This window comes from Meriones unguiculatus, chromosome 3 (genome assembly GCF_030254825.1).
Source record: "Meriones unguiculatus strain TT.TT164.6M chromosome 3, Bangor_MerUng_6.1, whole genome shotgun sequence".
Taxonomy (NCBI): Eukaryota; Metazoa; Chordata; class Mammalia; order Rodentia; family Muridae; genus Meriones; species Meriones unguiculatus.
This window is the reverse complement of record NC_083351.1, coordinates 21,195,949-21,208,612: the sequence shown is the minus strand read 5'-3', so window position 1 is coordinate 21,208,612 and position 12,664 is coordinate 21,195,949. Positions and strand designations below refer to the sequence as shown.

Sequence of the window (12,664 nt, the reverse complement as noted above, 5' to 3'; positions counted from 1 at the left end):
GAGTCCAGGACAGCCAAAGCTACACAGAGAAACCCTGTCTCGAAAAAAAAATAAAAATAAAAAAAAAGAAAGATTTTGTTCTAAGCAGGAGTGTTCGTGTGTGTGTGTTTTCAAGAATCCCTGGAGGTCAGAAGAGGGTATCAGACTCCTTGGAACCACCCTTGGCTCCTCTAGAACAGATTGTGTTCTGTGTTTGTCCATCTTCAAGCATAAAAAGAGTCTAGGAGCCCAGGAACATGACTCCGTGGATAAAGGCACTTGCTTCGAAACCTGACCAGAATCTGGTTTCCTGAACACACATGTGAAAGGAGAGAACCAACTCCCACAAGTTGTCTTCTGACCTCCATATTCATGCCTTGGTATGTTCCTACCCTCTTACTCCCTCACCCCTGATAAAATAAACAAGCAAATATAATTTAATGTTTAAAAATAAAAATTCTGTCCGTAGGGGTTGGGGCTTTTTACTCTTCCCCACCCCCCACGCCCTTGAGACAAGCTTTCTCTGTGTAGCAGTCCCACCTGTCCTGGAACTTACTCTGTAGACCAGGCTGGCCTCAAACTCAGAGATCCACCTGCTTCTGCCTCCCCAGTGCTGGGATTAAAGGAGTGTACCACCATGCCTGACTGACTTGTTTGTTTTAAAGATTTGTTTTTAGTGTGTTTGTGTTTGTGTGTGTGTGTGTGTGTGTGTGTGTGTGTGTTCCTGAAGAGGTCAGAATAGGATGTCCCTGGAGGAGGACTTATACGAAGTTATAAGTCCCTTGATGTGGGTTCTGGGATCTAAATCCAGGTCCTCTGCAAGAGCAGCATCTCCTTTTACTGCTGAGCCATCTCTCCAATCCTTGGATTTTTGTTTTAAGGACAGCCTCCAGAATACTTCTTAAACATGCAGACTCCTGTTCTCAGCTTCCAGAGATGATTCAGTGGGTCTGAATGAAGATACCCAAACATCAGCTTCAAGAAACTAAGATGCTTTGCCAGGCGGTGGAGGCCCATGCCTTTAATCCCAGTACATAGGAGCCAGAGGAAAGTGAATCTCTGTGAGTTTGAAGCCAGCCTGGTCTACAGAGTGAGTTTTAGGACAGCTGAAGCTACACAGAGAAACCCTGTCTCAAAAAGCAGAAGGAAGGAAGGAAGGAAGGAAGGAAGGAAGGAAGGAAGGAAGGAAGGAAGGAAGGAAGGAAGGAGATTCACTGAGGAAGAAACCAATGTCACCTCTGGTCTTCACACACACACACACACACACACACACACACACACACACACCTCTAAATTCCTAGCAGATGCTGACCCTGGGATTCAGCAATGAGAAATCAGAACTGCAAGAAAGTCCCAGGAATCCTTAAGACGATTTGTTAGTCTGTATTTGTCCAACACTTCATTTGTGAAATGTTGGGAAAACAACTGATGATAGCGATACATGGTTGGCTTTGGGAAGGTTTTATAGAAATATTGGATCTCTCTCTCTCTCTCTCTCTCTCTCTCTCTCTCTCTCTCTCTCTCTCTCTCTCTCTCTCTCTCTCTCTCTCTCTCTCAATGCTCATATTGCCAGGCGGCTGTGGCAGCACCTGCCTGTTATCCCAGCATTCAGGAGGCTGAGGCAGGAGGCTCATGTGTCCCATGGCTTCCCTTTGACCTCCTGGATCAAGCCAAACCTGTTAGCCATTCTGGTCACTGTTGCTGCTCCCTTCTGGACCAGCCTTCTCCCCAGCCAGTCACCTGTCTGGTATCTCCTCATCTCCTCACCTTCTCCAGTCTCCTCCTCTCTGAATTACCTTAGTCATCCAGCACTTTCTATCATTCTCTAGCTTATTTCCCTGTCCACTTCCTGTGTCCCTCCACCCCGCCCCCACATACACACCGGATGTTCTAGCTAAAGAGATTCTGGACTAATCCTGGTGCCCACAGCAATAAGTCATAGAGTAAGTGTTCAGTAAGCGTCATGAATGACTGAGTTAAGTGGGGAAGGGCAGATGGCTACTTAAAGTCGCCTCTAGACTCTCGTGTAGTTCAGTGGTAGGGCACTTGCCTAGCATACGCAAAACCTTAGATCAGAGCCCCGGAACTTGGAGGGTGGGGTGCAAAAGAAGAAAAGGAGGAAAGGAGGGGGCTGCAAAGTGGAGTTCAACCCCCAGAACCCACATGATGGAAGAGGAAAGAAACAACTTCCGCAAGTTATCCCTTGGTCGCCACGTGATCGCCGTGGCACGAGCGTGTCCCCTATAAACACACTCACACACCTACAAAATAAATAAAAGTTTAAAAGACGCCTATCCAGCCTTTTTAACAATTGGCCTTTGTTAGGTCAACTAGGGTGCAATACCGACCATGGTCAGTAGGTGGCAGAAAGGCACCATGGCTGAAGCCCAGACTAAACAGTGGCAGGCTTTACGCATGACCACGCTTGCTGTGCGCAGGTCTTGTTGCAGAACAGAGCACACGGAAGACCTTAATAGACTTTAATCCCTGGCTTTGGCACTGGCTAAGAGACCCACGGGAAGATGTCCCTACATGTGGACTCCCGAGGACTTCTGGGGCCGTGGGTAGAGCCGGGATCTGCGGAGGCCCCGCAGCTGCCTCAGGCTTCAGCCATCTCCCTGTCCTTGTACCTCCTGCAACCTCCACCCACTCACCCTGCGCCTGTTCGCACCGCAGGACCGGAGCGAGGGCTGGCCGCCAGCTCCCTGACTCCCGCAAGCCTCCAGCTGCCCCGGCACAAGTCGTGCGCAGGCGCATCCTCCCCCAGCCCTGCTCTGGCTGTAGCCTCTGCTCCCTTTTGGGAACGCAAAGCCCCTCCTGCCCCCTTCCCTTCTCCAAGACCTTGGTACTTGGATCGCTGGGAAGAGAATGTGAAGAAAAAGCCACTTTTTCCCCGACCCTAGATTCCTTCAGCCTGCTGACTCCGCCTCCCTGCACAGGCTTGGAGGCACGGATGGACCGCGCGTCCGCCACCCTGCCCTGCCTGGCTGGAGGGCCCACCCGCTTCCTCCTTCTCACCCATAACGGTTTTGCTCTTGAAATTCAGACCATGAACCTTCCTCTCCCCAGTGGCATCCCCTCCTGCTGTAGCTTCTGTTGCCTCTATAGAGGTCGCCTGTGCTGGGATCCGTAACACTCTCCGTAACACTCCCTGAGCCCTTACGCCCATCAGTGGCTTCAGAGTTCCATTATCTCACCTCGCCTCTTACGTCAGCAGCCTAGGACATAGCTGAGCATCCTTCTCTACTTTGTCTGTGGCTGACGCCCTTGGTCCCAGAACTATGGAGGCCACCCAATACTCCTCTCGCTCTATCTTGACCTTTCCTCAGAGACTGATTTTGGTAGGACCCACTTGGAGGTCCTTGCATCTCGACAAACCTGTTGAAGCAGAGGTTTGATTTCTGCCCTCCTAACCCTCTCCAGCACCCAGCCATCAAAGGGCAGCCTTGGACCTAAACCCTGAGGTCCACACTCACTTCCCCTTATCCACACCCCTTCTTTAACAGGGCTGACAGGAACCTCCTTCCTGCCTCTCCTGCACTCTGCCTTCAGCTGCTCTGAGTTAGCATAAAGCCCTGACTTAGCAAGATGCTTGATGGACCTTCCTAGGTGGTTTCCCTGTCTCATCTTAACCTTGTTTCCCCACTCTGCTCACTCACATGGGTCTTCTGGCCTCTTCTTGAAGGTCATCATCCTGACCTTTGGACTTGGGCTCTCTTGCTTGCACTGACACACTTCTGCTAGGCCCTGAGCTGCCTGCTGCTGCTCCCTTGTTCCTCTTCCTTTTCCGTTTTTTCTTTGTAGGACCTATGCTCCCACATCAGCTTGTCGTTTAGGTATGTGTTTGCTTATGTTCTGCCTTTTCTTACCTCTAAGGTAAAGCTTTTCCTCTCGTGTTGAACATGGGTTTCTTGGGTCTAGAGCAGTGGAGGAGGGAGTGGATGGATGGATGGATGGATGGATGGACGAACGATGAAGAAGAGCCTGTCAAAGGCATCACACATGGGGCTGGGGAATAGTGCAGGGGAAGAGGCAGGCCTCCGAGGGGAACTCCTGCAGCAAGGAGAAGAAGGGGTCAGAGAAGGCAGGGTCTTGCCACAGCGACAGGATATTAGGTGTGGCCCTGGGGCACACGTGGCCACACACCAGCAAGGCCAGCGCCGCTGAACTACAGTGAATGGTGAGCAGAGCTGCTGTTCCATGCCAGCCTTCAGGACACATGCAAAGGTCCTGTCCTTCTGGAGATTGCATTCCGTCCCGGCTGTGTCCCGGCTTACCAGCCAACAAATGAATCATATGCACATGCTCAGGACCCAAAGACCAGAGTGTGCATCTCAAGAGTCTGCTGCACACTGGAGAGGGGAGGTTTTTTCAGTTGTTTGTTTGTTTGTTTTCTTTTGTTTTTCCAGAGACAGGGCTTCTCTGTGTAGCCTTGGCTGTGCTGGAATCGCTCTGTAGACCAGGCTGGCCTAGAACTCACAGAGATCTCCTGCCTCTGCCTCCCTGAGTGCTGGGATTATAGGCGTGTGCCACCTCGCTCTGCTACCTGGGGAGTTCTAATGATAAACTGATGCTGCTGTTTCTATGTATGAGGACGTGGCCAGGCAGCGGGGATTTTGACAACTTCGAGGTCGGCTCTCGTGTGAAGGGAGCTTGGGAATGACTCCTCCCCAAGGCCCCTGCACCTCCAACCTTGCAGAGTTCTAGAGACATACACAGCACATACAGAGATGCACACAGAGCTGATCAGACCCAGGCAGCCTCCACAGACACACGTGTGTGCACAGGCAAGAGTACCAGGTGTGCCCTAGGAAGCACATATGTAAATGTACATGCAGAGCCTCACACCCATGCCCAGCATAGCAGCCTGCAGGGCATGGATGACCTGAGACCCCACCTCTTGAGTCAGCAGCTGGACTTGGTGATCTCAGGACACAAAGGGCCCCCTTACCTTCACCACGATGGGTATCCTGGGGACAGGCTCCCTGAGGCAGATTCGGAAGGCACCATAATAGCCCTCACTGAGGTAGTATGCCAGCTTCCTGTGGCCTTCTGGGAACAGGGAGGGAACAGGATGAGGTATGCTTGGCCAGGTATGAGTTCCAACACCCTTGGAAGAAGCCCAGGCTTGCTGCTCAGCACTGCAGAAGTCTTGCCCTGTCCTAAGCATCTCTCCTAACCCCCACTTCTGTCATGGCTCGGGCCTGCACCGGGCCCTGATGCCTGGCATGAAAACTGGCATGGCGTGATCTGTTTTAAGTTCCTTGTCTGAGGAGTACACTTATTGGGAACCCCCTACCTTACAGCTGGAGAAACTGAGCCCTGCCAGAAGTTCACAGGGGTAGGCAGTGAGCTGGGGTTGTCCCTGCACGGGTCTTACCATGCATCCCAGGATGATATTTAAGTCACTTACCTTCTTGCTTCTGTCTCCTGAGTGCTGGGATTGCAGGCATTTGCCACCACACCCTGTTTTGTTTTGTTTGGGTTTCTTTGTTTGAGGCAGATTCTCGAAGCCACACTGGCCTATGAGGTGTATAATGTAGGCTTGTCTCGAACTCGTGATCTGCCTCCTCACCCTGAGTGCTGTCATTACAGGTGGAATACTTAATACTCTGGCATCTGAGGTCTGCAGACCCAGAGGAGTCTGACCTTCCTGAGCTAGCTAATTCCTAGAGGCAGTAACTGTCCACACAGATGGCCTTCCTAATGTATAACCAACAGTTCGGAGCCAAGCAGCCAGCTGCTTTTGTGTGTCTGTACATCACATTCGTGCAGTGTCCACAGAGGCCAGAAGAGGGTGCTGGAGCTGAAGTTGCAGATGCTTATGGCCACCGTATGGTTCTGAGAACTGTACACAGGTCCTGTGCTAGAGCAGCAAGTACTCTAAACACCTCTCCGGCCCTCCTGATTCATTTCTTGAGCTATTCGTGTTCCAGCCATTTTCTCTTGGTGTCTGTCACAGCCGCCCTTACACTTTGGAGCCTGCTGAAATCATCCAAACCAGCCAGCACTGAGCCTGTCTTACATGCCCAGCCTCATCATCACTCTCCCTCCTGAATCACAATGGAAGTGGAATGTGGTGTTTCATGTCTGCAATCACAGCACTCAGGAAGCTGGGGAAGGAGGGTTGCCACAAGTTCCAGGCCAGCCCGGCCAACAAAGTGAGACTCTGTCTAAATAACAACAATATCAACAACAACAGGATATAGCTCAGTTGGTCTGTCTAGCATACACAAAGCTTTGAGTTCAATGCCAGCACCATATAAAACCAGCCCTGGTGGTGCACATCAGTAAACTCAGTAGAGAAGGGAAGTAGAGGCAGGACGATCAGAAGTTTAAGGTCATTCCCAGCTACATGGTTGTTGGGGCACAAAGGTCCCTGTGCTCACAGACCACTAGGGAAACCAGGAATGTTAATAACTCATTGAGGGGTATCTCCTCAATGAAGGAAACCAAATACCTGCATTCCATCCAGAAATCTGGGGATGGAGATTATTACTGACCTGGTGACCTTTGCTCCCTGTAGAGGCTGACCTCACCTAGACAGACATCATCCAAATTCCTCAGAATGCCAATCCAAGACTCTCCCTCCCTAGGGCTTTATCTTTAGCTCTCAGTCAGTCCTTATGGGAGATGTCACATGTACTTTATGGCCTGATGACCTCTTTGTGTAGAGAAACTCTGGCAAGGGATCATATTCAAATACCTAAGTCTGTGTAATCTGGCTGGAATACAGACACACCCTTAGACTCACCTTTAATCTCTCTGGCTGAAATACAGACACACCTTTAGTGTATACCTTTAATCCCAAACAATGAAGTCTAATTGAGGGACAGACAAACTGACGAATCAGAAGAAGATTTGACAGAATGAGTCAGAAATAAAACATGCCCAGCTCTCACAAAAACAGACAGGAAAGAGAAGCTGCTTAAGAGCAGTACAGAGGGCTGGGGAGATGGCTCAGAGGTTAAGAGCACTCACTGCTCTTCCAAAGATCCTGAGTTCAATTCCCAGCAACCACATGGTGGCTTATAACCATCTATAGTGAGATCTGGTGTGCAGGCAGAAATCTGTATAAATAATAAATAAATCTTAAAAAAAAAAAAGAGCAGTGCAGAGAATTCACAGAGATGGTGCAGTAGAGCTCAGGAGTATAGCACAGTTTCCGTGCAGTCAGCTGAGAGCAGCTGAGTTCGTACATTTCAGTTCATGGAATTTTGAGAGGGAGCGTTTCCAAGCAGAGCAATTCAGTGAGAAGCTGAGAGAAGCCAGTCTGAATCGTTCGGCTTAGAGAGGAATTTTGAGCAAGGACGGCTGAGTTGAACCAGCCATCCAGAGTTCAGAAAGATCTGGAAAGGGTGAGCTTATTCAGCAGGAAGTCTCAGAGGCTGAAAACATTCTAGGCCTAGGTGAGCAGACGGAGGCTGGAAACTGAAGCCTTCAAGGTCTGGGCTTGCGAAAGATTAGACTGTACAGAGGCTAGAAGTTTCCAGGCCTAGGTCTAGGGATAGATAGAAATGCTCTGGGCTCAACCTGAGCCAGGTATTGGTAAGGCTTGAATAGGGCTCTCATCTCACCCCCATCATCTGAGGAAATGAAAACTACCTTTGCATCTATGCTATCTCGGTCAGGGATCACACCAGATCCTTGGCCTTTGAACTACCAAACCCACACTTCCTGGCCTCCTTTCCCTTCCCGATCCATTCTCTGTAGATGGTGCGCACGGGGACCCCGTCTCTGGGAAACTGTGTAAAAATTTATCTGAGGCAGCTGTCTCCGGGTAAGTATGTCTTGCCATAGCTAATGAGAACAAATCCTTAGGACAAATCCTGGGTGTGCTGTAAAACGGTGTCCAACTGTGACAGCAGCAATGGCTGCAGATGGTTCCCTCCTTCTGAGCACTCTGCCTCTATTGATATTGCTCAGATAAGCAGGTGGCAGCTTTCTCCCTAGCTCCCTCACACCCTTGTTATGTGACTCCTGGCTCCTCCAGACACAAGCAGCTTCGCTTGTCTTTCCAACAGTGCTGCTGAACTCGCATTCAGGGCTCCAGTCAAACTCTCTCAGCATCTGGGCAACCGGCTACCACCGGATGCTGACCCTGAGTACGGATTTTCTCTCCCCCTGGTGTCCCTTCTTTCCCCTCCCGCTCTCTTTAACCCCAGTCCCAGTGGTACCTGGATCAATCTTGGACTGAGTTCACTGTGATGCCAGGGGTGAAGGGCACCAGCCCTGGAGTCAGTCAGAAGGTCCTGGGCCAGCTGCATTACTGACTAGGTATGCTGCCTCGGATGAGTCACAGTCCCTCTCTGAGTCGCCACGTCTGCACACGTTCCCTGGGGGTTGCCCAAAGCCGTCTCGCAAGATTGGTGAGCAGTTCTGAGGTAAAAATATGTATTTCAGCTGCCAGTGATTTCTGCAGATTGGCAGCTCTTGCTTTTGGGGATGGTAACAGCTAACAAGCTCCCAAAGCCTTGTAACTGATGGTGGCGAAACGACTGAGGACAGGTGAGCTACAGCCCGGCATCCGCCAATGGGACACTTCATCAACACGGCAGGGGAGGGCATCAGAGTGACTGACAAATATTTGCCTGTCAGTGCTGCTCAGTCCCCGAGATCAAGGGGCATGAATCCAGTGAACAGAGACCTGGGAACAGTCTCCATTTTGCCATGAAAAGGCTTCTGGGCCATTCTCTGGGGACAGGGAACCCCACATTCCTCCCACACGAAGAGGCAAAATAGCCTCGTGGGAGACACGGTGAGGAGTGTCAATGGCTACTGTCACCAGAGGATGTCAGCCTTCCGGGTGCATCTGATCACAGCAATCAGCCCCGCTCTACCCGTTGTGGGAACTCAGGAACTGTCACCTGCTGCACCCAATGGTTTGCTCCCGGTTTAGTTACCGGGTGTTGAGGGCTTTGTAGGATGTACCTTGCACCTGGTCCCTCAGTGCAGGAGAGACATACCCAATACCTAGAGAGCGCCTTGGTCTCTGTCCTTCACCTTCCCTTCTGGGGAACAGTAAACGGTACACACACAGGGCCAGTCCAGTGACCAGCTCTGGTCTCACTTCCTATAACTAGGTGCCCAGGGTATACCCCAGACCCACTGTCCAACCTCTCCCTGAGTCCTGGGAACACCTAGACAGCGGCTATACCCGGCACCCACCTGGCTCCAGGGAGGACTTCTTGCCTGTGATGTTCACAGCAGCCATGCACACAGGCTCTGTGAGAAGCAGCCAGGCTCCTCAATGACCTTGATGCCAGTTCCCTCCAGGAAGTACTGGGCCAGAGCAGCACTGGTCACTCTTGCCATCTGCGATGACAGATCCGGCCTCTGCTGTATCTCAGTCTAATCGACCATCATAACCAGCCCCCCACCCCTTTCCCGTTGTCCCTACAATAGGCATGTAGAAAGCAAGCTCACCTCCTCTTATTCAAGGAGAAACACATAGGCCGGGAGAGGCCAAAGCCACAGCCAGTGTGTGGGCTCTGGCACCCTTAGGAATCTGACATTGCAAATAATTGGCACATGGTCATCAGAAACTCAGAACATAATGAGTTTCTAGCAGGCCTAGCCAGGGCCACTGGCTAACGTGTCTAAAGAAGGACACAGAGTGGAAAGATAACTCAGTTATCTACGTTAAGCAAGGCTGGAGATGAAAAAGAAGAGAGGAGGAGGGAGGAAAAGGACAGGAAGGAGAGGAATGGGGATGGGAGACAGACAGGAAGGGAGGAGGAGAAAGAAGAGAAAAAAGAGGGAAGGGGAGGATGAGGTAAAGAAGGAGGAGGGAGAGGAGGAGGAAGAAGAGGAGGGGGGGGAGACCATTGTTAGATGTAGCTCCTGATCTTGGATCAGAGCTGTGAGGCAACAAAAAGAGTCAAAATAAGGTGCACTCACTCAGATTCACACTCAGCCAGTGAAGATGTCTACCAAAGGCAAACCCCGGAGCCCACAAACAGACTCCCCGGCGCACAAGGTTACCACACACAAATGCACAGGCATACACACACACACACACACACACACACACACTTGTCTGCCCCCCCACCCAGGCTGCCACTCATGCCCTGGGGTCACCTCTGTCACCTCCTCAAATCTGGCTTCGGAACCCTCCATTCCCGGGAAGCCCCCTCCAAGATCCAGGAGGCTCGTGTGGTGCCCAGCCTTTCGGCCCATCTCAAGCACACGATGGCAGTCAACGCCGGCCTGCCTGTAGCTCTGGGTGTACAGCAGCCGGAAGCCACGTGGAAGCTGAGGGTGGCCATCGGTGCGGAAGACACGTAGGTAGAGATTCGGGTCAGTGTGAGGACAGATGCACGGAGAAACATCCACCCACGGGCTTCAAGAGAGGTGCCAGCCAGTGCCACAGTGACACTGGCCCACTTGGCCCCCAGAGAAGTATGCAGCCTTGGTCACATCAAGTGTCTTCAGGGAGACGCACATCCTAACTCACCCGGTCAGGGCTCATGACAGAGTGACGTTTTCTGCCAGCTGCCCACTCCCAGTGCCTTCGTTGAGGGGGCACCCCTTCTCTTAGCCAGGATACATGCCACCAGAACCCCACAACCCAGTGCCCCCTGAAGATACGCTGAGCAACCGTTTTAGGTCAGATGGGTTGAGGTGGGTGAGGCTTTCTCAACAGACAGAAAGTCTGGCTGGCCAGACGGCTCAGAGGCACGTGAAGACACTCACTGCCAAATCTGACCACCTGAGTTCAAGACCTGAGCCCCACAGGACAGGAGAAGAAATCTGACTCCTAGAAGTTGTCCTCTGACCTCCACATGCACACACACAGTAGGTGTAAAATTTTTTAAATAAAAATTTTAATAAAAAAAATTGTAAGGGACCATGAAAAAAATAAAAACCAAAAACAAAAACAAAAACAAAAACAAAAACTGAGACACTAGCTCATATAGCACAAGCTAGCCTCCAACTTGTTATATAGCCAAGGATAACCTTGAACTTTTGACCCTCCAGCCTCCACTCTGAAGTGCTGGGACTGTGGGGTACGGGTAGCATGACTGGTTTTATCCAGTCCATACTACCAGCTGAGCTCCGTCCCTAGCCCCACCCACCCCTTTTTGGAGACAGGGTCTCCAGTGGTCCAGCCCGCCCTTGACCTTGCCACTCTCCTGCCTCCCTGAGTGTTGGGGTTACTGTGTGCGCCCCCACACCCAGGGCTCCGAAGGAGTAAAATGAATGCCCGTATCCAGGAGGAGTGAAATGCAAACATTTCAGAGACTAGATCTGTAACAGCGATTAGACCCCAAGGGAAACAGGAAGTTAGTTAGCTACGCCAGTCCTGACGTCACTTGAAATTCCAATCTTTCTCATCCGTGGAGATTTCGCATTCGGTTTGATTTTTTAAAAATACTGTTTGAAAAATACTGTTTGTCTGGAGTGTAAAGGTGTTTGTTTGTTTGTTTGTTTGTTTGTTTTTTAATGTTTACTTCAGTCAGTGTTGTCCCCAAGGCCTCCCATGCTCTCGGCTTAGAACACACACAAAGCAGAGCTGTCCCTGAGAGTCCTTGGCTGCCTAGGGACAGCGACAGAAATCAAGATGGGGAAGGCAGGTGCTGGCTTCCGAGGCCCCCACCGCAACCAACCCCAGCGCTCCGGCATCCTGGAGCAGGTGTCCACAGGCCCCCAGCCGGGCTCCAAACTTGGTGTTCAGTGGGAAGGTGCCGTCCTGGGTCTGTATCCGGAGGACCACCCTGGAAGGGGAGGAGGGAGGATGGCAGCGGTGCTCAGGAACCTGGAGACCTCTCCTTTTCCTCCCATCCCTGCCTACGTGCCCTTGCTCTCAACTACTCAGCGTGGACATGAGCAAGAGGTGAACACACCCTGAGTTCAAAAGGCAAGAACAAGTGGAGCAGAAGCGAGTGGTTAAACCTTCTGAAATATCTCAAGTACCGGCCGAGCAGCGGTGACCTGTGCCTTTAATCCCAGTACTCGCACTTGGGAGGCAGAGGCGGGAGGATCTCTGAGTTCAAGGCCAGACAGTTCAGGTCTACAGAGCTGAGTTCCGGGACAGCCAGCGCTACCTAAAGAATCTGAAATGTGAGCCTTGGTCTGCTTCTAGCGTGAGTTCTTTTACTAGGACATCATGGATGCCAGGCCGTCTCATGCCAGGCTCTATCCGGTGTGTGTGCAAGGCCTTCTTGCCACTGTGTTCCAGAGAAGGCCCTGGACCGCCTGACTGATGCCCAGAAGCTGGCGGCGGGGGGGGGGAGGGGGACACTTTCCACCTGGTTGTTGAGACCCAGACCCATCTGTCCCTTGGACCTTCCCCAAAGAAACCCTGGACAAGTCTCAGTGAAGCTCCTCCCAGCACCTCTCACCCCGCCTCCCACCCAGGGGCTGAGCTTTCCTTTCCTCCCCCCAGCGGCTGATTCCTGTGTAGCTCAGCCATTTCGGCTGGCTCTCTTCGTCCCTACACGCACTCTTGGTCCTTTTGACCTCCTCTTCCCTTTCTCTTCCTCTCTCGCTCCCCACCCCACCCCCGCCCCTCCTTTCACATCCTGATCTATTCCACCAGCCACGTCCAGTCTGGAGTCTCCCAGATGTCGCTTGGCTGTTCTCTCCCTCATACCTACGATGAAAACCTTCTCAGCCATACTTAGGAGCCGTCACGTCCTCACTGCTAGTCAGTGTTGATCCCGTTTTTAAAGAGGGAGAAACG

General features: G+C 51.6%; 1 pseudogene; it reads right to left on the bottom strand.

Moving 5' to 3' along the window:
• Positions 1–3,797: 3,797 nt before the first annotated feature.
• Positions 3,798–12,394, bottom strand: LOC110548215 (antizyme inhibitor 2-like; annotated as a pseudogene).
• Positions 12,395–12,664: the final 270 nt, after the last annotated feature.